The 24883-nt window shown below is 41.2% G+C and overlaps 1 protein-coding gene and 2 pseudogenes across 1 annotated transcript in view; 2 read left to right on the top strand and 1 right to left on the bottom strand.

Moving 5' to 3' along the window:
* Positions 1–24883, top strand: part of LOC102847117 (PRA1 family protein 3-like) — a gene marked incomplete at its 3' end in the record, with an annotated part of 61389 nt that overhangs the window by 15382 nt on the left and 21124 nt on the right. The gene's annotated exons all lie outside the window — the stretch shown is intronic.
* LOC102854867 lies at positions 4983–6744 on the bottom strand (annotated as a pseudogene).
* LOC102854470 lies at positions 11056–14366 on the top strand (annotated as a pseudogene).

Below are 24883 nucleotides of genomic sequence, written 5' to 3'. Positions count from 1 at the left end.
AGGTGAAATCCATGTGTATAATCTACGTTTATGTCTCTTGGTTTTATCTGCCGAAGTTTTGGGGGAGCAGTGCAAGTGCTTTAAGCAGCACTTCTTACAGAGTCTATAGTGATTTCTGCAAATGACTCTTCTTGCTTTATACTCTAATAATAATAAAACCAAATATTTGAATGCTGTATTGACTTTGCTAAATATTGTACTGCATTACTTCAGACAATCTAATGTGTAAATATTAAACAGGAGGCACATTGGTCAATGACTTGCTTAATGTCAAAGACTCAGGCTAGTGAAGCCATCTATCTACCTTTGGTTCATGAGGTTTAGTAACCAAATACCTTCAAGGTCAATGAGCTCATGATTTTTGAACAATTCCATTCTAGGGTGTGGTGGAAATAGTTGATGGGTGGGACATTGTGATGCTGGCTGATGATTATCTGAATCCTCTACAGGCATCTGACAATTTATCATATCTTGGTAAAGTCCATGTGAACATGTGGTCTGAGTGTTAACTGGAGAAATGACTGTGCTGACACTGTGTTTTTCAAAATTTTCATCCTCTGCCTATGTGCTAAGCAAATACTTTCAGAAGCTTGACTGAAAAAGAATATGGGATCAAGTTTGGCGGAAGGGTCATCAACAACGTCCTGTGTTATGCAGATGATACCTTGCTCACTGAAAGTGAAAGGACTTTGTAATGGAGCCAGTTAACCGAATTAACAAAGTTTATTTCGAGTTTGAACCCGGGCTCCCGTGTGCTGACACAGCAGCATCCAGCCGAGAGCCCCGAATTGATGTCTGCCCCTCCTTTTATACCTCTGCTATTCCCCTGCCCAACCATACACGCCATGATTGGCCATCCACAGTAGTTTGGGTATTTGTCCACCTTCAGTTGGCTAGCCATAGCTCAGGGAAACAGTTTGGAAACCTATTTGAATCTTATCGGTTACTTCAGATACAGGAATGCGGAAAAATCCGTTGTGCCCTTAAAAAGAAGAAGAATTCCACTTTATGGCAGTTGATCAATCATGGTGGGATTTATCACAGGTGGGGGTTGTTTGTTAAAAAAACCACTCAAGTGGGTGGGGTGGGGTTAACTGTACTTTGTCAGAAACTGAGTTTCTGATAACTGGTCCTTTCAGACTTGAAACACTTGCTGCAGAAGATCAAAGACTACAACCTTTAATATGAATTCCATCTCAACATCAAGAATACAAAAATTCTCTCCACTGGACTGATGGCAACATCATGATAGAGTAAAGATTGAAGCTGTCAATGATATCATCTTGCATTTACCACAATCAACATGTTTGGTGAGCAGTCAGGCGATCAAGAGACACATTGCATTGAGCAAGTCTACTGTCAAGGACCTCTCCACTTTACTGAAGAACAATGATGATGATTTTCAGTGCTATTTTCAGTCACTTGCTATGCATCTGAAAGCTGATCAATGAATAAGGATGATAGAAGAATTGATGCCTTTGAGCTGTTGTGTTGGAGAAAAGTACTGAGCATCCCATGGACTACCAGAAGATCAAACAGAGCTGTCTTAGGGAAAGTGCTGCTAGAATGCTCCTTTGAGGCAAGGATTACAAAGCTTTGTCTCACATAATTTGAGTATGTTGCTAAAAGAGGCTATTCCTTGGAGAGAGAGGACTCATAAAGGTGGTACGTCAGCCCAAGAAGGAACACCTTCAATGAGATGGATTGACACAGCGACTGCAACAGTAGGCTCATGTATATCATATAAAGAGGATGGCACAGAATTGGACAGGGTTCAGATCTGTTGTACATTGAATCTCTATGAATCATATTCAATGGCATCTATCAACAACAGCAGTAGGTGGGGCTGGGACTCCTGGGCATTATTGAAGGGAGCTCTGATGGCCTAGTGATTAGAAGCTGAGCTACAATCACACAGTTGGAAACCACCAGCTGCTCCACGGGAGAAAGATGAGCATTCTTTTCTAATATGATTTTCTGCCTCTGAAAACCCACTGGAGAGTCCGCTATGAGTCATTTCTGACTCAACGGTAAATAACAACAATATTCTGAAGGTTCATAGGGCTTTTAAAGTCCTGTAATTTCAAAAGAGGCTGGCCAAACATTTTTCCTTGAAAGACGATGGGCTCAAGAATGTCAGAGATGATGAGGATGGCACAGGTTGGCACAGGGTTCAGATCTCTTGTTCATAGAGGTGCTGTGATTCGTACTGGACTCAGTGGCCTAAAACAACCTCCTGAAAGGAGTCCCGACGACACAGTGGTTAAGGACTCAGCTGCCCACCCACATATTGTCAGTTTAAATCTTCTAGCTGTCCTGTGAGAACAAGATGTGGCCATTCTGCTTCCATAAAGATTGCAGACTTGGAAACAATTGTTATCGCCAGTCTAATCCCTCTGGATAGTCATTTTGGTATTGGTAGTTTTTCCAGATATTTTTGCATTTAGATTATTTCTGCCATGTTCCTTCCTCTCCCTAGCCCAAACCAGTTTTCATCAGCAGAAGGGTCTTCAGAGAGGCTACCAAAGCCAACCCAAATCCATCCTGGTGGAATTTCTTAGACTTCTCAGTGCCCTACCAAGTTGCTCCCTAGAGGCAGGGATTTTGAAGCTCCATCTCAAGACAGGAGGGACCAGTTCTTGGAGAAGGATATCATGTTTGGAAGGGTGGAGGGACAGCCCAGGAGAGTGAGACCCTGGATGAGATGGATTGAGTGACTGGGCTAATAGGGGCAGATGTGTGTATTTGGCTCAGGACAGGGCAGGGTTCAGAGCTGTTGTGTAGGCAACTCCATGGCATATAACAACAACTATAGGGCTGTATTGAACTGCTCCGGGGATTTCCAAGGCTGTAAACTTTATAGAAGCAGATTGCCACATCATTCTCCCACAGAGCAGCTACTGAATTTGAATTTTCAACCTTTAGATTAAGAGCAATTACATTAAAGAGAAATTTGTGAATGATTAACTAGGGCCAGATAATCCATAGTTAAGGGTTTGGTCTTTATCATACAAGTATGCTTTCCAAGGCTTTACTATTCAGTAGGTCTTCTGTGGCTAATCTTCTGGCTAATAGCCATTTTTGAAGAAAGTTGCCCATATCTTCTGGTCTTTTAAGTAGTATAAGGTAATGGTATAAGAGTTTAGCCTCTGGAGTGATGAAATGAATTTGAATCCCAACTGCATTAATTAGCTGGCTGGCCTTGGGCAAGTTGGTTGAACTATCCTGTGCCCCAGATTCCTCACCTGTGAAATGAGACTAAAAATAGGATCTATCTCACAGGATGGTGCAGGGTTTCAATCTATTGTATGTGGTAGGGTAGCTTGAGTCATCTAACAACAGCTTCATAGGACTTTGTGATAATTAGCTGAGTTCGTGTAGCCAGGGTTCTTAATTCTAGACCCCACATTCTTGCTCCACTTATTTTTATCATGGTTGATGTTATACTGAGAAACAGACCATATTCTTACACTAGCAGCTCTGCCTAGTCAGTCTCCGGTTCTGGTCCCTTGTCCACCTCTGTGGGACACAGCAGTGGTATTGCTGGCTTGAGGCAGGCTGCTCCCCTCTCCCTCTGTCCCAGTCTGAATTGGACCCTGCACTGTGTCTCTGTCTTTCCAGAGTACCTCATAGGCTCTTAAGTTCTCTGTTTACTTGTTTCGCACTAAAACTCCTGTGTTTTTGGTTTTGGTTTCCCCCTTTCTTTGTAGTGGTGATGGTGGTGGTTGTTTTTATTCTTTTTCCCTGATGTTTTGTTACATAGCAGATGACTAGTTGGTAAATGCAAAGAATAAATAAATGAATGTGTGACCTCACGTGATTACAGCTGCACCTTTGAACCTACTCTGACAAGAAAAACTATCTTAAAACATAGCAGCTTGCAAAATGTACCTAAAATTATTCTAATGGATCAATGCTCAAAGCATTATGTGTTACCCTGTCAGTTGTTAGAGGTACAATAGATGTGTAAAAATTTACATTAAAAAGTTTACAGTTTACACTCTTATGAGATTCATTCTGTCCTTGGAGAATCTTGGTGAAATATTCCATAGTGGGGGTCCTCAAGCACCCCTGGGTGGTGCATATATTGAGTGGTTTGCCAAGTGGGTAGGTAGCAATTAGAGCCCACCCAAAGGTACCTCAGAAGAGAAGCCTGGCAATTGTTTTCACAGCCTTGAAAGCCCTCTGAGTTGTCCGCACAGATGGAGTTGAAACAGAAATGATGGAAACTAACAAGAATAACAGCAGAGTTTCTGAACCTCAAAATTATTTTATTCTAGGCTGCTGTATGCTCTGTTGTGGGGTACTCTTCTGTGCATTGTAGGATGCTTTGCCCCATCCCTGCCCTTTACTCACTAGATGACAGTAGATCCTCCCTCCAAGTTGTAAAATGTGGCCTACTTGCAAGAAGCTGCACTGCAATCCCAGAGGTACATGGTTTGAATCCACCAGATGCTCAGATGCTCTGCTGGAGAAGGAGGGGCAATCTCCTCCTGTACCAGTCAGATCCGATTTGATGGTACACACACAAAAAATAATAACATTAAATTTTTTTTTTAAAATGCAAAAAAACCCCCAAACAAGTATCTCAGACATTGTCACAGTGCCCGCAGGAGCAAAGTCACCCTGATTGAAAATCACTGACTTGGATCACAGATTTTTTTAAAAAAAATTTTTTTTTAACATTTGCCGGTTTCTCTTCCTTCTGGGAATAGAAGTTGTGCTAATTACAGGTTTGGGAAGAGGATGCCCATAATGGAGGTGCAAACAGGAATGAGGGTGCTGTGTTTATTCTGCTCAGGCTCCTTTATGGGCTGATGTGAGACTACGTGTGGCCTCCATTCAGGGCCAGGTCCATCTTGGGGGATGGAAGGGGTACTCAGAGGGACCAAGAATTGACTTTCCATTCTAAGCCTTCAAACCATACCTGAGGGGAAGACAGGCCAGGGGAGGGATATGGCTGGCTTGGTTTTATTTCTGCTTCAATAGAACACTTTCTCCAGATAGGCATTCAGGAATATCCCAGGGGGTCCAGTTTTTCTCGCATGATACAAGGCAGGATACATTTTCTCAAAGTCCTTCTGGGTACAGGTGTGGGCCTTAGCCCAGTGGGGCCTGCCCCCGACATTCTTCATGATGGTCTCGTAGGCCAGCCAGTAGTCCAGCCACAGCACATCCTTGCCTTAGGGCCTGTACATGACAATGTTCATGTAACAGCTGTCTCTCTGGAAGCAGAGGCTCAGCAGGATATCATCCGCCCAGGTGAAGCGGACCTCCATGTGGAAGTGGGCCACCACCTTGGGGTTGGCCTCTAGCATGGCCTTCAGCTCCAGCAGGGCCTCCTTGGTCTTCTCTTTGGGGATGCTGTTTGAAGCGGCACTCGAAGGTGAAGGTCTTGTGGCTGAGGTCGCAGTTCTTCTTCCCATTATACAGGAGCAAGAAGAAAAAGTGGTTGATCAGCCCACGAGGCACAGCAGAAGGTGCTGATTCAAAGTAGGAACTCCGGTAAATAGAAGCCAATGGCATAGTCCCAAAACCAGTTGGCTGAGGAAGAGGGAGCTTGTTGGAGTGGTCTTGGTAGGTGATGCTGACATTGTCAGTGTGTGGAAACCAGAAGAAGAGGAAATATTCAGACTTCTTTAGATGACTGTCCAGGCTTTCAAGGACCTCTTTCAGAGTTGAGGGGAAGGATGTCTCTCGCAAGTAGAACTGGGGCACACGCTGCAGGGTGATGCTGAGGATCACGCCCAGGCAGCCCAGGTGCAGCCTGGAACAACTCCACATTGCTAATCTCAGAATACTCGAGGAGGGTCTCATTGGCCATCATCAGAGTCAGTGCCACCACCTGAGTGGCCAGGATGCCATGCTTGATCCCTGTGTTGTGAGTTCCTGATCCAATGACACAAGCACGAGTCACATCAGACATTGCTCCCAGGTTGGACATGGCCAGGCCATGCTTGTCCAGCTCCATGTGCTGGTCAGTCAGTCAGGATGCCAGCCTCCACAGTTAACCTGTCTCTTCTCCTTGTCCCCTTGAGGACGCGATTCATCTTGCCCATGTGTGTCATGAAGACATCCATACAGGGGATGTCTGAGGGAGAGTGGCCACCTCCTACCACCTTCACTTTCTTGTTCTGCTGCCTGGCTAGAGCCAGCACCTCTCGAATCTCCTCCCCTGATGAGGACTGAAAGTACATCTCTGTGCCACAGCCATAAGTCTTCACCCAGTTTTGGAATTTGACCTCTTTATGCCCATGGACGATAGCTCTAGCAGTCAATGGTCTTGGCTCCAGGAACAGTGCGCTGGACAGCAGGGCCACAAGGGTGAGACAGAAGGGCCAAGCAGGCCCTTCAGTCTCTCAGCACTGGGCTCTGTCAGGGACTGATCGGTAGGTGCTGGATCACAGATTTTTCTAAAAATTTATTTATTATTTATTTATTTTACCAGTAATGATCACAGATTTTGATGGATGGCCAAAGACCACATGCATTTGTGAGATGACACTGAGAACGTCATCCACATCATAAAGAAAACAAGTCTACAAAAACGAGAAAGAAAAGATGAAATTGAGCATCAGAAGAGACTCTGAAATCTGCGCTAGAATGTAGAGACCAAAATGGGGGAAATTCTGAAGTAAAAGAGATGAACATAGGATTTCAAGAGTACCTTGAGAAGACAAAGCAAAGAATCATAAATGTGTGAACAGCTGGAGTTAGAAAACTAAAGGAGATCACGCTGAGCATTTCTCAGATGGAAAGAACTGAAGAACAAAGTCAACTTAAGAACAAATTGCGAATCCTCGCAACACTGAAGGATTCTATGGACAAAATCTTGAAGCAGGAAGCATGAAAAGAAAATGGAAGAAATACACAGAGTCACTGTACCAAAAAAGACTTGGTGGGCACTGAACCATTTGAGGAAGTAGTATTTGGTCAAGAACCGACGGTAATGAAGAAGTTCAAGCTGCTCTGAAGGCATTGATAGACAAATAAAGGCTGAAGAAATGATGTAATGCCAATTGTGTTGTTTCAGAAAACATGCAGCCCTAGATGTACTCACTAGCCTTTGCCAAGAAATTTGGAAGACAGTCACCTGGCCAATTGACTGGTGGTTGTGGTATGTACATTAAGTCAGAATGGACCCATAACTGACCTTCTAGTAAGTTTCAGAGGCAGCAAATTGCTCAGGAAGCGATTGTCCATCTTTTTACTGTAGAACCACTGGTGGATTTGAACTGGGTACCTTTGCATTGGCAGAGCAGTTCCTTCTGCTGAGCCAGCAGAGATCCATATTTGTTCCCATTCTTCAAAACGGTGATCTAACAGACTGAAAGTTACAGAACAGTATCATTAAAATCACACCTAAGTAAAATCATATTGAAGATTATTTAAAAAGAGCTGACATAGTACAAAGACAGAGAGCTTCCAGAAAATCAAACTGGATTCAGAAGAGGCTGTGGAACAAGCAATATCATTGCTAGTGTCAGATGGAATTTGGCTGAAAACAGAGAATGCCAGAAGGATGTCTATTTGTGTTTTATTCACAACACAAAGGCATTTGACTGTGTGGATCATAACAAATTATAATAACATGAAGAAAGATAATCCCAGGACATTTAATTGTGCTCATGTAAAATCTATACAAAGCCCGAGAAACAGTTGTCTGAATGGAACAAAGTAAAAGTGCATGGTTTAAAATCAGGAAAAGTGTGTGTCACGGTTGTATTCTTTGTATAAACCTGTTCAAGCTGTATGCTCAGCAAATCGAATGAGAATTGAACTATAAGAAGAAAGTGGCCTACAGCCAGGAGAAGATAAAATAGATGAATGGGACCTTGTAAGAATCAAATCCCTATGCACATCCAAAAACTTCTCCAACAGGGTAACAGATTGGAAAAAGTATTTGGTAATGCCATCTCAGATAAGGGACTTATATCTAGAATTTATAAAATACTTGAGCACCACAACAAGATACATAATCCAGTTGAAAAATGGACACAGGATGTAAACAGACACTTCACCAAAGAAGACACTCAGATGTCTAACAAACACATGAAGAAATGTTCAAAATCCCTAGCTCTAAGAGAGGTACAAATCAAAACAACTGTAAGATATCATCTCACCCCAGTCGGAATAGCAAAATTTAACAAAACAGCAAGCAACATATGCTGGCTAGGTTGTGGAGAAACTGGAGCCCTTAGTCACTGTTGGTGGGCGTTTAAATGGTGCAACCACTGTAGAAGGCAGTATGTCGCTTTCTCAAAAAGTTGCAAATGGAGATGCCATTTGACCCAGCAATTCCACTACTGGGAATATACCCCAAAGGGACCATAACTGCCACCCAAGCAGATATATGCACACCCATGTTTATCCTGGCTTTGTTCACAATAGCAAGGAGTTGGAAACAACCTAAGTGTCCATCAGCAAAGGAGTGAATAGAGAAACTGTGGAATAGTCGCACAATGGAATACTATGCTGCATTGAAAAACAAGGAACTCATGCAATATTATTCAAAATGGGTAGCCCTGGAGGACATTATGCTGAGTGAAGTATCTCAGTCACAAAAGGACAAAAATATTGCATGGTGTTGTAAAACAGGACTGACATCGAGGTTGGGGGAGACTGAGAAAGATGGGTTCAATAATGTATACTGCATTGAAACAGATGAGGGAGAAAACTGTTTAAAAGGGATATGTGATTAGGTATTTTTGTCATGACAGGTGTCTTAGAGCGAAGGCTACATAGTGGTGGACCTGGTGGGAGGGATTGTAAAACAATGAAAGAATTTTTCTTTTACTTTTCCGAGAGGGGAGTATATTGGGGTCGGGGGGGGGGGAAGGGTTGGGATGGGAGAAAAGTACAATTAATGAATAGAAACCCAAAGTCTCTGTAAATTTTCATTGAAATTAATAATTAAAGAAAATTTTTTTATAAAAGAAGAACATGGCATCAGAGATTGGAGGAAGGCTCATCAGCAAACTATGTTACACAAATGATACAGCCTAACTTGCTAAAACGGAAGAAACTTGAGTTGTCTACGGAGAGTTAAAGACTACAGCCTTCAATATGGGTTACACTTAAAGAAAACAAAAATCCTCTCCACTGAACTAGTACGTACTATTATGAAAGATGGAGAAAAGACTTGTAATTATCAAAGATTATGTTCTACTTAAATCCACAATCAACAGCCATGATGGCAGCAGTCAAGAAATCAAGACTGTGGCTTTGGCAAAATCTCTTGTTAAGGACCTCTCAAAAATGCTAAAGACCAAAGATGTTGGTTTAAAGACTAAAGTGTGGTCTTTTCTCTTGCTTCCTATGCATCTAAAAGTTGGACAGTGAATAAGGATGACAGAAGAATTGATATACCTTTGAATTGTGGTGCTGGCAAAGAGTACTATTTAGTTAATGGACTATCAAAAGAACAAACATCTGTCTTGGAGGAATTGCAACCTGGGTGGTCTTCAGAGTTAAGAATGGTGAAACATTGTCTCACATACTTTGGGCATGTTGTCAGGAGGGACCATTATCGGAAAATGTCATCATGCTGGGAAAGGTGTCAGAAAGAAAGGAAGATCCTCAACAAGAGAGATTACCCCTGTGACTACAATAAGAGTTTAAACATATTTGAGATTGTAAAATAGATGGCACAGGATAGGGCAAGGTTCATATCTGTTGTTCATGTGTCATAGTTGACTTGAAGGCACATGATAACAATAAAAACATGGACAGAGAAAATCATAACGAATGATTTTCTCAATTTTACCATTCACTGAACGCAAGTTACTTCGTTAACGAGTTACAAGAAAAGACTTCTTGGCAATTACATAGTAAAGCAAATTAAATTGAGCTTCTATTTCTGTCTTTACAAATTTAAGAATGGAGTGGATTTGAACCTTTAGATAGTTTTGATTGGCATTCACCTTAATTTGTGAAATTTGTTATGTTATTCTATTATTAGTCTGCCTGGAAGACTACTGATTTCATAACCTTAATTGAGGGTTCCCCCCCCCATTTTTAGACAGATATTTTTTGCATTTTCTTTTACTAGGGTTCTGCACAAAAAGTCTCTTGCTCTCAAGTTTTTTTGTTTTTTTTTAAATTTTTTTTTATTATTATTATTTTTGTGTGAGTGTACCGTCAAATTAGATCTGACTGGTACAGGAGGAAATTGTCCCTCCTTCCCCTGCAGAGCATCTGGTGGATTCAAACCGTGCGCCTCTGGGATTGTAGTTGCAGGTCCTTGCCACTAGGCCACCAGAGCTCCCCATGCTCTCAAGTTTTAAAATAGGAAATTAATTTATTTTTTAATAAAAGGCACCAAGACCTAGTGAGTGATAACACCCAGGCATTAGCTGCAGCTTTTGTAAGTACTAGGTTACAAACAATTGAATTTCTCATCATTCATATATTTTTCTTTCTTTCTTTTCCCCCCAGATGTAGCCATTTTCAGGTACCCTAATTATCTCTATTATCCTTAAGGCTCGTAACCTGGCTTTTAACATTACCAGCTTTCTAAATATTTCTGCAAAAACATACACAGGTTAACCAGAGTAAATAGCTGGCTGTACTCATGTATTCTTTTAAGCAGAATTACTGGAAGATGGAGGTACGTTAGTGGTTTTGTCATAAGAATTTGCACTTTTTATAGAACTTTATTTCCCTTCAAGTGTTGGTTTCCTTTTGGAATTTGGGCATTATTTCAGAAGAGATTAAATTGCTAAAAAGGAATAGTCTGGGCAATGTTGTGTTTTGTTGGAAATGTCTTGGTTCTTTGTATAAAAAAGGAGCAATATCTGAGACTGAAGAATGTGGCTCACTTTCCCTAGCCTTGCAGGAGACTAGACTGGTGTGTCTTCTTTCCACACCACACTCAGCAATACAAGAAGCCACCATCTTGATTTTCCAAGAGAAAAGCAACAGTAGCACCTGAATGCACGTTCAGCTCGAGTACTAAAGTGTGTGATCTCTTCCTAGTGTGGGCAGACATTTTCTGTGCTTACTAGACTGGCGAGATTTTAGCTGGAGCAATTTCTTCTATTCAGAGTATGAACCATGGGCCAGCAGCATCCGCTTCACCTGGGAGGTTGTTAGAAATGAAGAGTCGCAGGGCAGACCCCAAACCACAAGGTCACAGATGGCATTTCAACAAGATTTTCAAATGATTGATAACCACATTCAAATTCAGGAAACACTGGTCTGGTCTGAATCAAAAGAAAACTAGAAAAGTTAAATCAAGATGGCTACCTCCTGGAGAAAGTGTAACCAGTGTGGTCCTTAGAGGCAAGAACACTGAGGCTTCATCTCACATACTTGGCTCATGTTGTTAGGAAAGGCAGTCCTTGGAAAAAGACATCATGCTGGGCAAAGTGGAGGGTCAGAGAAAGAGAAGACGGTGAGCTCAAGTATAGCAGACAGGAGGAGGATACAGTAGAGGCTAAGGCTCAGATCCATTGTTCACACGACTGCTATGAGTTGTGCTTAACGGTGTATAACAACTACACCTGGTGAGATGTCACCATCAGAGATTAAAAACGTGTAGCTCCTGTCTGGGTCCAGACATCTGTATTTATTTATTTTTTTTTCTAATTCCCCAAATTATTCTGATATATACTCTTAAGCTGAAGCTGAGAACAGCTGGTGCTAACTTTTAAAATTATAAAGGTTTGATAACACCTGACTGGAACCATACTGCTAATATAAACCCAAAGTCGAGTTGATTCTGATGCACAGCAGCGTGCCTTCAGGTTTCCAGGGCTTCATAGACAGTCACAGAGACTGGCCATTTTTCTTCTTTGGATTAGCTGTAGATTCAAACTTCCGACCTTTGACTAGATCAACAAGTTATTTGGTAATAACAAACTAGTGGTGTGCCCTAGAAGACATTTTCTTCTAAACTGATTGCAATTTGTTTAAGGTTCTTAAAAAACCACATTTACCTCAAAACCAAATTTTTCCAACATTATTATTAAGCCCATGTTATTCTTATAATGTTCTCCCTGCCTTCAGAGATTATACTGCCTCATGTTACTGAAGAAGTACCAACCACACACAGAAGTTTCAGTCGTATAATTACCTCTCTGTCTCCAGCCAGAAAGGATCATTTATTCTCACTTGTGTATATTCATGCTTTCCCCCTGAAGTCAGCACAGTGGGAGCTGCTGAATGAATGAGCCCAGGTTTTCTTGGCTAAAGTTCTGCTTCGCCACGTGGCCTGATATTTCTCCCTGTGTGGGTGCTGTGAGGGGATGCTACAGTTGTCACTTCATAGTTTCAGTTACTTCGAATAGTCAGGGGTTTCTTGAAGGCTGGTAATTCCAAGTTTGAAAAGAGCATCACTGTATTCTTTTCCAAATGAGTATGGTCCCAGTGTACATTCTTGGCCTATGGCTATCAGCTTATTATATTAAGAAAGGTTCAGATCATTTCTACTGTTAATATTGCAAAGATAAGGGACCAAGTTTCCAGAGGCCAGAAGAAGGAAAGGACAAGAGGGCACTGCATGTGGTGTATTAAAATGTTTACAGAAGGAATTCATCACAGTCTTTGCTGGAGACTAGCAGAGTGGCTGTGTGATTAGTCAGCATCCACAGCAATTCCAGTGTTACTTTTCTTTGTATTCCTTCATTTACTCAACAGAGTCTGCAACACATAACAGCTTCCCTAGAACTGTTGTTAGGGGCTGCAGCAGAGACTCAGAAGTTGGAGTCTTTGGTAACAGCAGAACAACATCAGACACTGTAATAATTGTACACCTATTCCCATGACCACTGAGTCGATGTCCATTCATAACAACCTTCTGTTGAGTTTTAGAGCCTATAAATCTTTATAAAAGCCTATAAATCTTTATAAAGGAGATTGTCGAGCTTTCTCCCCATACCTTTCAGTGAGCAGCCTGGTATGTTATACACTATTCCATCAGGACTCCATTACACAACTGTAGTGTACAGAAATGTGTCACTGTGTAAGCACACGTGGTTTCCCATATATTCCCTGTACCTTATAATTCTAGATTCCAGCTTTCTCAGGTCATGTGATTGGTGGGTGATGGTATGTAGACAGGTGAGAGGATAAATTTTACTCACCCTCACCTGCAGCTCACATGTCTTCTTTCCAGGGAATAAATACTGAGCGCTCAAGGCCCTGAGGATGCAGGCCCCATAAAAGCGCCAGTCTTCCACATACTCCAGAATTCTCCCCTTCCTGCCCTCTCCTAGCCCTTCGCTTGCTCTTGAAGCAGAGCGTTTAGAATACTGACAGATGGCTTCCCAGAAGGGTTTATCTGTTTCTTCTGATTATAGAACTTTAAGAGGTATATAAAAAATAACTTTTTATAGACGATTACTATGTTAAAAGATAAGAAGCCTAAAATTGGTTCTTTTTATTTATGCAGTTCAGTGGTATTAATGATATCGGAACTCTGGTGGCACAGTAGTTAAACACTAAGCTGTTAACCAGCATGTTGGCTCCGAGGCAGAAGAGGCATGGCGATGTGCTCTTATAATGATTCCCATTCACTGTCATTGCGTTGATTCCAACTTACAGTGACCTTGTCCTGATTTCCAGAGCTGTAAGTTGTGATGAAACTCGTTCCTCTACAGAGCTATTGGTGGATATTTGAGCCTTTGGGTTAGCGTGGTTACGACAGACTGCACCAGCTCTTCCTCATGTAATTACAGCCCAGGAAGTTCCACTGTCATGTAGGATCCCTAGAAGAGTAGATTTGATGACACACAACAATGATTAAGTATTCTAGAATTCCCATTCTTCACAATGTTGTTTATAATTTGTTATGATTAATATAGTTGAATGCCTTTGGGCAATAAAACACAGGTAAACAGGGTGGAGGGATGTGAAGCCGCCCAGGGTGGGGTGTCAAGAAGAGAGCCTCGAGGATCGCAGGCTTGCCAACACACCTCATTATCAAGGATCTTGGAGAAATTCATCCATGGCTCTTAGATCACAGACCAGTTATTCAAGGTGAAACATGTTGTTTTGTGAAAGAATTTGAAGAAAAATGTGGATTTCGGGAAATGAGAGTTCTTGAAAATCTGAAGAATATGATCCATGAAACAAATGAACATACTCTTCCCAAATGTAGAGAGACAATACAGCTTAAAACAAGTTCACTAGAAATTGCAAGCAGTTAATTACTCAGTCTGTAGACTCCAACAGAGGGAGCAAGAACAAAAAAAGATTCATGAGGACCATTTACTAGCTCGTGAAAACCAGCAAATAGCCCAATAGGAGGATTTCATTAGAGAACAGCATTGCAAGCGGGCTGAAGTGGATGAAGAACACAGAAAAGGCTTAAAGAACAATATGCTGAGATGGAGAAGGACCTAGCAAAATTTTCAACCTTTTAAGAACCTGAACTTTAGCAATAACAAGTTAATAAATAGCACTGACTCTCCCACTGCAATATCCGCATCAAACTGTTTAGCTTCTGTTCAAGCTTAGCAATATATTCAATGGAACTCTTATAACAGAAGAAACATCTGCTAGAGTCTTGGTTGAGTATTTTTTATAATTTTTTAAAATTTTTTTAATTTTTTATGTGTGTACCATCAAATCAGATCTGATTGATACAGGAGGCAGTTGTTCCTCCTTCAGCAGAGCTTGAACTGCGCACCTCTGGGATTGCAGTGCAGCTTCTTGCCACTAGGCCACCAGAGCTCACTTAGTTGAGTATTTTAAGAGAAGAGTGCCTTTCAGTTTCAAGTGCCTACATATGATTACTTGAACAAGCAGTATGAGGAGGAGAAATGGGATAAATTTGTTCTTTGTTGATCAGAATTATTCTTTTTTTCCACTGGTAGATCAGAGAATTTTAAGTATAGACTTCATAGAAAAATAGTTTTTAATTGCTTCTTAAAGCACATGCTTAATGTTAGTATATTACTGAGCTTTAAAAGAAGGCAAGTATAAGAAATACCTGCCATAACTTCCCAGAATATAGGGAAAATGTATAAAGTGTTATTCTGTGAGTAGTGTAGACAAATAGAAGTGTGTTTTGATTGTATTAAAGGAAGTAGACAAATACAAGTGTGCTTTGATTGTATGAAAGGAAGTGAGAGTTAAAAGCATTGTATCCTCCACAGCAAGGTAGTCACATTGGTCTTTGAACTGCCAGTTGGAAAATACTACAGGTTTTACAGTACAATATAATACTTTTGTTTCCTTGAATAACAAGACACATTTGCTAAGTTTTGTGGCCTGTCAGCACTTCATTATTTTCACCTATTAAATATGTGTAGAATGACAAGCTTTCCAGAGGTGTATTTTGACTTTTCAAGTATCCATTTCAAGTACCATAATGTTGCCCGATGTATTTAAACATTTTTGTATCTGTTTTGCTATGGATAAGCTTTATAAATTAAATAATATCTATATATGTTTCAGTTGTTGAATAAGTAATCAGCAAAATCTGCCAAGGATCCCTCTGAAACCATACAAAGATTTTGGCACTAAATGAACCCAGAAGTATTTGCCCATATGAGAAATGATCAGTGTATGTCCTTTGTAGTGTTACTGTGTGTCCTTATAAGCAGGTGTATTATGGTGAAATGTACCAATTCTGCCATGACTGTGATCCTGAATAATTTTGAAATCTAAGTAAAAATTAATTTTTTTAATATGCTGTAAACTACGTAAAATTAAATGCAGTATTTCAAGAGATGTATGGCAAATGAATATGAGGTATGATAAATCTTTACAATATTTTTTATTATACAGTAAAGAAAGAGACAAGAATGAAAGTAGCCAGCTTCCTTGTGTTATCTCAGTGTGGTGACTCCAGAAAATTGACAGTGCTTGCCTGTGTAAATGTCTGACTGTCAAAGTTTCATTCTTGGTTGCATGTTGAAAATGTGATTAAAGTTAATAGAGGAGATGAAATAAAAACCACGGTAAACATCTTTATGGCATTCTCTGCTGTTAGCCATGATTCATGTGACATCAACAATGCTGTTCTTTACTTCTCTGAAATGAATCAAACTGGTCTTGCTGACCTTTCCTTGTTGATAGACTGCTGCAACTATTTTTTAATTCATTTTTTTTCTGAGGGTAAATATTAGAAGGATATAGTCCCAAATAGACATACCTTTCTCCTTGAAAGTAGGCAAGGAAAAAAGGCTGTTTTTTTAAATTATCTTTATCAAAATTGCACTTGTATGATGTTAATTATATCCAGTAAATACCACAATCCCATTTTTTTGGAATGGGCACTAGTATGGATCTCTTCATTTGGTTCCTCACGTAACAGTCTTCCATATTTCTTGGTCCACCTGAATGGGAGATTCCTTCATTGCCTCAGTTGATACTCTGTTAGTTCCTGGGGCCTTAATTTTCATCAGTGGCTTCAGTGCACTTTGAGCTTTCTTCAGTACCATTGGTCCTTGGTCATACACTGTTTTCTCAAAAGGTTGAATACGGACCAAATTATTTTGATACTGTGACTTCCATCTTAAACACTTTCTCTGTCTCTTGCAATGAATTTGTTTTTTTATTTCAGGGAACTGTTTCATTCCCATGATCTTAGATAAAAGTGGCAAGCTGTTTCCTCACTCTGCAAGCATTTATTTGTCCTAAGTACCAACGTATTTCCTGCCCTGCTCCTTCCTCCATGAAACATTTGCTAATGGAGGCATCTGAGTGACGGAACACCCATTTGAAAAAGCAAACAGTCTCCTGTCCTGCATCTGCTCATTTGCTTCATTTCCCATCAGTGCAGTTTTTCCTTGTTTGAGAGGAACAGAAGGAATGCAGAATCGGAGGTGGTGGTGGTGTTGGCATTGATTCCACCTCCTGGTGACCCCACTGTGCAGAGGACAGCTATACTGTAGAGTTTTCAGAAACAGACCCCCAGGCCTGTCTGTCTTCTCAGCTTCCTTTGGCTGGCTTTGAACTGCCAGCCTTCCAGTATCTGTTTGAGCAATCCCAGGTCAATAGTGTGAGAGGAAAAGTATAATTCAAGTCTACCCCATTGCTTATTAAAAAAAGAACAAGGAACAAACAAAACATAGTTTGAAAATGCAAAGGAAAACATGGAGGTTCAGTAGATATGTCTTCCTATGAATACCTTAAACTTGGCAACTGCTACAAACAGGGGTCATTGACATATGAGTGCTTAGCTTAGTGGTGCTGATAGTGAATGCAGTAAACATTCAGTACATAGCAAATGGGCAACAAATACCAATGAACATTTTAATTTAGCCAGACAGGAAAATCTCAAGTTTAGATCACTGTAACCTTTCCGTGATGAGAGACAGTTTTATCCTGTGAGCATTTGGTCCTGGAGACACAATTTTATGTTTCCTCCAAACAGAACTGTGTCTAAAGCCTGCAGTTACACTTCACTATTTCAGCTAGAAATAGTTCTTGTCAAATCACAAGTTCTGTCAGACACCAGAGCAAACACAGAAGACAGTTGAGTTTCTCTAAGGAATCAAAGAGTAAGATAAGCCTATGGGGACAGTACTATGGGAGCCAGAACTTCCTTCCCAAAGCCTCACCTGCACCTATGCACCCAGCACACCTGCTGCCGTCCAGGGGACGCCAACTTAGAGAGTTGCACCAGGAGGTTTGCCTGAGACTGCAAATCTTCACAGGAGGTGATTGCACAGCTTTCTCTCTTTGATACACTGGACTTGAACTGCCAACCTTTAGGTTAGCAATCAGGGCACAGTGCACTGTGCCACCAGAGTTATGAGTGTTCCTCCTTGTGGCAATCCTCATTGCCCATTCCCTCATCTGATCCCTGCGTAATAACTATTTGTTAGGTTTGCGCAAGGGGTTTGATGAGTTTTTCCACTTTTGTGTTTTTTATTGTTCCTTTCATGCAGTCCTGTGGAGGAAGAAGGAAAGGGACTGATCGTGGAGTAATATTGAATATATCAGTGATTTGTCAAAAAAAAATCTTAAGACATTTTGCCATTTGCTACGCTTGTACTTGCGTTGGCAACACCCATACTAAAATTGCAACAGTGCAGAGTGCAAGGCCCTGAAAAAGGATGGCAGGCAATTTGCAGTGTTCTTTAGATTTTTATAAAAATCTGTCTTGACGTTCTTCCTAAAACCTTTTAGATTGTTCCATTTACGCCGTGATGATATAAAAATGGGCCCTTTGTTTTTAAAGGCCTTTAAAATATTAATGTCTACATGTGTCGAAAGTACTGTAATAGGGTCTTTACATCTCCGGTAACTTGTTGTATGCCCATTAATAGCACATACTGGCTGTGAAACAATTAGATAAATGAGTACTTTCCCTAAAAAAGAGCGTGAGAAAGAAAAGAAAGCTGAACTTAATGGTTGCTGGTAGTTAATGCATGGCAACCCACACAAAACGGAGCAAAATGTTTCCAAGTCCTGTGCCAGCTGAAAGATGCCACAGTCTCGTGGTGTACTTATTATATTTATTCTTTTACTTATTTCGCAAGTTCCATGTAAGACAGAAGAAAATGCCAAGCAATATGTGATATCACTGTGGGTTTTTGTGTGTACTTTCCAACATCAGAGTTCATCCTCCAGCACCAGATGAGACAGTGTGCTTATGGTTCAAATTAGCTCATTTCCAAAGTTAATTGCCAGGCTTCCCAGTCTGGTTTTTTTGCACCTTCCCAGTCTGTTTCAATCTGAAAGCTACACTGAAGTCTGTCCACAGTGGGTGAGCCTCTTGTATTTGAAGTATTGGTGGCACAGCTTCCAGAAATGTTGAACTATTGGCACAGCAACATAAAAGCATATGTTTGCCATAGGATGGTGAACTTACCTGAATAACATTAATGTGATAGTTTATTATGTACGTTTTTTTCCTTCGTTTCACCAAACACTGATTGAATACCTCCTATGTTCCAGACACTGTACCAAGTGCTGAGAATAAGATATAATCTGGCCCCTGCTCTGATGAGTGTGCACTATAGCAGGAGGATAGAGACATACACCTAACACACATTCTAATAAATTCAGTGGCCTGTGTTAGAAGTGCTGTAAGAAGTGGGTGATTCTTTAAGGAGCCCTGAGGTATGGAGTTTAGAGGCAAGAAGGTGAAGCTTTGTTTCACATCCTTTGGGCCTGTTGTCAGGAGAGGCCAATCCACAGGGACATCATGTTGGAAATGTAGAGGGTCAAAAAAAGAGAGGAAGACCCTCAGGAAGATGGATGACACATTGAGTACCCCGGTGGGCTTGAGCATATCGGAGAGGGGAAGATGGTGCAGGATAGTGCAAGGTGCAGATCTATTGTCATAGGTTAGCTGTGTGTGGTAGTGGACTCAATGGCGTCACCAGCAGCAACTGTGGCGTTGCACATGGCAGGCAGCTGACCAAAAGGCCAGCGATTGAAACCCATCAGTCACTCCAAATAAGAATGAGGGACAGGACCCTCCTGTAAAGATTTGCAGCTTCAGAGACTGGTGGATGGTCACCAAGCTGAGAGTCGGACCAAGTTGACAGTGAGTTTGGTTTTGGTATCAAATCCTCTGAGAGCGGGCCAAGAGCTTTGAGCCAAGACAGAGTTGAGATGAGGATGAGGAAGGAGTGAGTCAGGCAGCGAGGAGCCATGCACTGGCCTATGGAGGGCAGAGGCAGGGGGAGCTTGGCAGAGCCCTGAGTGGGTGGGGTACACATTAGGTGGGGGTGGCAGGAGGCAGCTGATAGCCTGCACTGTGGCTGTCCACATGGCTTTGCCTCCTGACCACTCATCAGTCAAGCCAGCTGCTTTGTGGTCCACTATGGTGTGTAGAGCTAAGCTGTGTCCCACGGGGTCCTCAGCAGTGCAGCTTCTAGGTTAGCCACTTAGCACAGAGCCATCTACACCACTGGCGACACTGCATCACTCCCGGGTCCCCTGTCCCTGGAGGACACAGCTAAAACCATAGAGCACACGTGGCCAGCAGGATGTGGCCTGCTGACTGGTGCCTTCCCCCTCTGGCAGTCCCCTGGTTGTGGGCACTAGTGTCATTACCTGATTGTGTACAATGGCCTGTCTGCAGAGTCTTGTGTTTATTCTAAGAGCAATGAGAAGCCAGTGAATGGGTGAATTTGTATTTGATGTGTCTGGCTATTTAGAACCCAGAGCAAACATCACTGATTTAGGGAGTCCCCTATGGGCCAGATACCTCCTCCCCCATCAGTGAGTCAGACTTCCTCAGAAACCACAATTTGAAAATAGCCTCTGCTTAGAAAAATGGAACTTGCCACGAAGCTGCCTTCACTATTCAGGAAATATCTCAAAGACTCCTTTGCTCTGTGTAGCCGGATCAGGGTTACCAAGTATGTTTCAGTTGATGAGAGGATCTCTGTTTTGATAAGCTTTTTATCACCATATCTCCAGTTGGTGGTTTTAGACAAATGTTTTCATCTTCTACTGGTTAATTTACTTATACATAAAATAAATTGGTTTTCCAGGTCCTCTTTGCTCTATAATTCTGTAATTTATAGATCCTCCCCCCACTTCACTATATTTGGTGAAACCAAAGATACAGGTACAAAGACAGGCCGCCACAGGCCAGCTTTCTCCAAAGAGAAATGAGGTGCCAAGGGGTTTCCCAGTAAGGGCCTTTTGTTGTTACTCTTTCCCTATAGTTTTTAATTGTTATTTAGTATAAGTTTACAAAGTATTGGTTTTCCAGTTAACCCTTCAGAACAGATTTTATTTTCTGATATTTATTACCTCAGGATGTTTCTTGGTTATATAAACCAACTGAAGAATGAGATTATTTATAAATGTAAGAATTAGGCTGGTGATCTCTAAATCTTAATTAATAATACTGAATGGGTTAGATTTAAAACTTTTCCCATTTGTCCCCCTAGATCCCTCTGAATATGTTGTTTCTGCTTCTTTAGACCTTAAGTTATTATTCTTCATATCTATAATGGGAATATACTGATTAATCTTTGACAATTCTGTTTCAAAATTCTGTGTAGCAGGATTCTAAACCTTTTCACACCCATAAGTGACTTCAGTGAATGTTTAGCTATTTTAGGAAAGGATATCTTTCCTAGGACAGCACATTTATATCTCTGTATGTGGAGAAACGATGAAAGTTATACAAGTGTTCAGGTCTTTCAGTCACAAAGTCTCTATGAGTTGTCTATAACTTGATGGCACTTAACAACAACAAAATAGAGCTCTGTTGGCCTAGTGAATAGAAAGTGATGCTACTAAGCCAAAGGTTGGTGATTTTAATCTGTAGCCCTCAGGCCCGTTTTTAACTGGTTTTGGTCAAACATTCTTCTAAATAGCATAGCACTGGTCTGTCCATTTGCTCTACAGAGGTAACTTGTGGTTGCTGTAATGCTAAACACTGTGACACTGATGTGTCAAATGCGATAATGGTTACCCATGGTGGACAGTGCTTGGTGGAGCTCCCCAGCTAAAACAACCTGGGAAGTAGGAGTGGCATCCACTTCCAAAATAGCTTGCCTCTGGAAACTCTGTGAATGTGGAGAAATGATAAAAGTTGTATATGTTCAGGTCTTTCATTCATAGGGTCACTATGAGTCATCTACAACTCAATGGCACTTAACAACAACAACAATCTATAGATATATGTGTTAGTGTGTAGTTTTCAAATCTTATATTAAAGACAGTCTATTTAATGGTTTTGATTTTTTTTTTTTTTTTTTTTGCAAAACTAGGTCAGAAAACCTAGTTAGTATGTTCCTGCTCTCTATCTCGCCTCTCTCACTCATTCTCAGTCTCTCCCTTCACTTCACCTCCTTCACTTTTGGGCTGCCAGTAAGTGAGCTCCACTCAGATGTGGTCTGGTGACAGCTGTCCACATGCCAGATGGTGGCATACTTATGGAAAGGTTTATTCTCAAGGCTCTTGGTGTTTACTGTTACCAGTGTGACTAACAGTCCAACAGTTGATGAAAAGTTTACTCAACTCTAAAAAGCACTGTTTTTCACAGGACTAGCAATTGGGGTTGAGGGAAGACTGAAAAACAGGAGATAAAATAATGTATACTGCATTGAAACAGTTGAGGGAGAGAACTGTTTAAAAGGAATGTATGATTAGGTATTATTGTCATGGCAGGAGTCCAGAATGAAGGCTGCATGGTGGAGTGGACATAACAATGAAAGAATTTTTCTTTTACTTTTCAAAGAGAAGAGTGAATTGGTGGGGGTGGGGTGGTGGGAGGGGTGAGCAAGGAGAAAAGTGCTACAATGAATGAATGGAAACCTGAAGTATCTGTAAACTTTCATTAAAATTAATTTTTAAAAAAGTACTGTTTTTCAAATTCCTGCCTCACTGGAAAATGAAATTAGTCTCTGAAGGTTGGTGTGTGTTTTATTCTGCTCCAGGTGCCCATGGCATGTGTGTATTTTGTGCCCTGGCACTGCTGTGAATGTTCTGTTTCTTAGCGTGGGCTTGGATTGAAAGTGCCCCATGGAGAAGGTCGTTTTTGCTCTGTGTGACATCGCCCCTTTTTTTCCAGCTCATGACCTAAGCAACTTACTAATTCTAGACTGCAGCTGGGAGTGTGGTAACTTCACGCCTTCCTTGGACTCCTTACTCTGTTCCTTTTCTTTGAACATGAGCAGCAGGAACAGGTGAAAAGTAATTTTGGAACTGATTGAGTCAGGACAGCATTTTTTAATTCATCTTTGCTCCAAGTTTTATTTATACATTGAATCTAGATGTCTGTTTGCCCAAGAAAAACTTTACATGCTTGAGTTGAATTTAATATATGTTTTTGTTGTTGAGTTGGAACTGATCCAGGCTGACTCTTCAGCTGATTTTCAGAGGTAAGGGAGGAGATTGCCCATCTTTCTCCTAGAGAGCACCTGGTGGATTCAAATGGTGTGCCTTTGGGATTGCAGTATGGCTTCTTACCACTAGGCTACCAGATTTTATAACCACCCTATTATATGACTCACATAATTAGTGTTGTTATAAGTAGAAAAGCACAAATAGACCTTTGATGTTTGCTGCCATCTATCTTCTATTTGCAACCTATACAAAGGAGTTCGGAGGGGTGTGTTGTGGGGTGTTTTTGTTTGTTTTTTGGTTTTTTTTTCGTTTTTTTTTTTTTTAAACTTTAAGCCAGCAGAGTGTGGAAATTCTCGAACAATATCATTGATATCACATGCAAGCAAGATTCTGCTGAAAATTATACAAAAACGTTTGGAACAATATGTCAACGGAGAACTGCCAGATATACAGGCTGGATTTAGAAGAGGTCGCGGTACTAGGGATATTTATAGCTAATAGAAGATGGATCTTGGCAGAAAGCATAGAATACCAGAAGAATGTCTATCTGTGCTTCATTGGCTAGGCAAAGGCTTTTGAGAGTGTGGATCACAACAAGCTGTGGCTGACTCTGAGAAAAATGGGACTCCCAGAACACTTGATCGTGCTAATGCGAAACCTATACTTGGACCAAGAGGCAGTAGTCAGGACAGAGCAGGGTAACACTGCATGGTTCAAAATGAAGAAAGGGGTCCCTCAGGGATGTATTCGGTCTCCATACCTTTTCAATCTATATGCAGAACAGATCGTCTGAGACACTGGGGTGTACGAGGAGGAATGTGGCATCAGGATTGGTGGAAGAATCATCAACAACCTGTGTTATGTAGATGACACAACCCTGCTCGCTGAAACTGAGGAGGACCTGAAGCGCTTGCTATAGAAGGTCAAGGATTGCAGTCTTCAATATGGATTGAAGCTCAGTATCAAGAAAACAAAGATTCTCACCACTGGACCAATTGGCAGCATCAGTATGGATGGTGAAGAGATTGAGATAGTTAACAGTTTTAGTTTGCTCGGCTCCACAGTCAACACTCTTGGTAACAGCAGCCAGGAAATCAGGAGACGAATTGCATTGGGAAAGTCAGCTGTGAGGGACCTCTCAAGAGTACTGAAGTGCAACGATGTCAGGCTGGAGAATAAGGTGCACCAGATCCAGGCTATAGTCTTTGCAGTTGTGTTCTATGCATCGGAGAGTTGGACAGTGAATAGGGTTGATAGAAAGAGAATTGATGCCTTTGAGTTGTGGTGCTGGAGAAGAGTGTTGAATATACCATGGACTGCTAGGAGAACAAACAGGTTCATCCTGGAGAGGGTGAAGCCAGAATGTTCCCTGGAGTCAAGGATTCTGAAGCTTCGTCTGACATACTTTGGGCATGTTGCAAGGAGGGCTGGGTCCTTGGAGAGGGACACCATGTTTGGGAGAGTGGAGGGACGGCCCAGGAGAGGAAGACCCTCAATGAGATGGATCGATTCTGTGAGTGGAGTGGTGGAAATGAATGTGGGTGAGATAGTGAGGTTGGCACAGGATAAAACGGCATTTAGGGCTCTTGTACATAGGGTCGCTATGAGTCACCAACGACTCAATGGCACATAACAACAACAACAAGCCCTACATCAAAAAATAATTCACCATGACCGAGTGAGATTCATAACAGGTATGCAAGGATGGTTCAACATAAGAAAAACAATCAGTGTAATTCATAACATTAACAAAGCAAAGAATAAGAACCACATGATCCTATCAATTGATGCAGAAAATCCCTTTAACAAAATCCAACACCATTTCCTGATTAAAACACTCAGCAAAATAGGATTAGAGGGGAATTTCTTCAACATAGTAAAAAGTATATATGCAAACCTGAGAGCAAATATTGTTGTCAATGGAGAGAGATTAAAGGCATTCACATTGAGAACAGAAACTAGGCCAGGATGCCCACTATCACCTCTACTATTCAATATGGTATTGGAAGTCTTAGTGATAGCAATAAGGCAAGAGAAGGAAATAAGAGGTATCCAAATTGGCAAAGAGGAGGTAGTATTATCTCTCTATGCAGATATGATAGTATGTATACTTAGAAAATCCTTTAGACTTAGCAAGAAAATTAATGGACATAGTTGGCCAATTCAG

This window comes from Elephantulus edwardii, unplaced genomic scaffold (assembly GCF_000299155.1).
Source record: "Elephantulus edwardii isolate Elephantulus edwardi_28Jun2011 unplaced genomic scaffold, EleEdw1.0 scaffold00177, whole genome shotgun sequence".
In the NCBI taxonomy this organism is placed as follows: Eukaryota; Metazoa; Chordata; class Mammalia; order Macroscelidea; family Macroscelididae; genus Elephantulus; species Elephantulus edwardii.
Note: the sequence above shows the minus strand (reverse complement) of the source record. Positions and strands in the feature narration are given on the sequence as shown.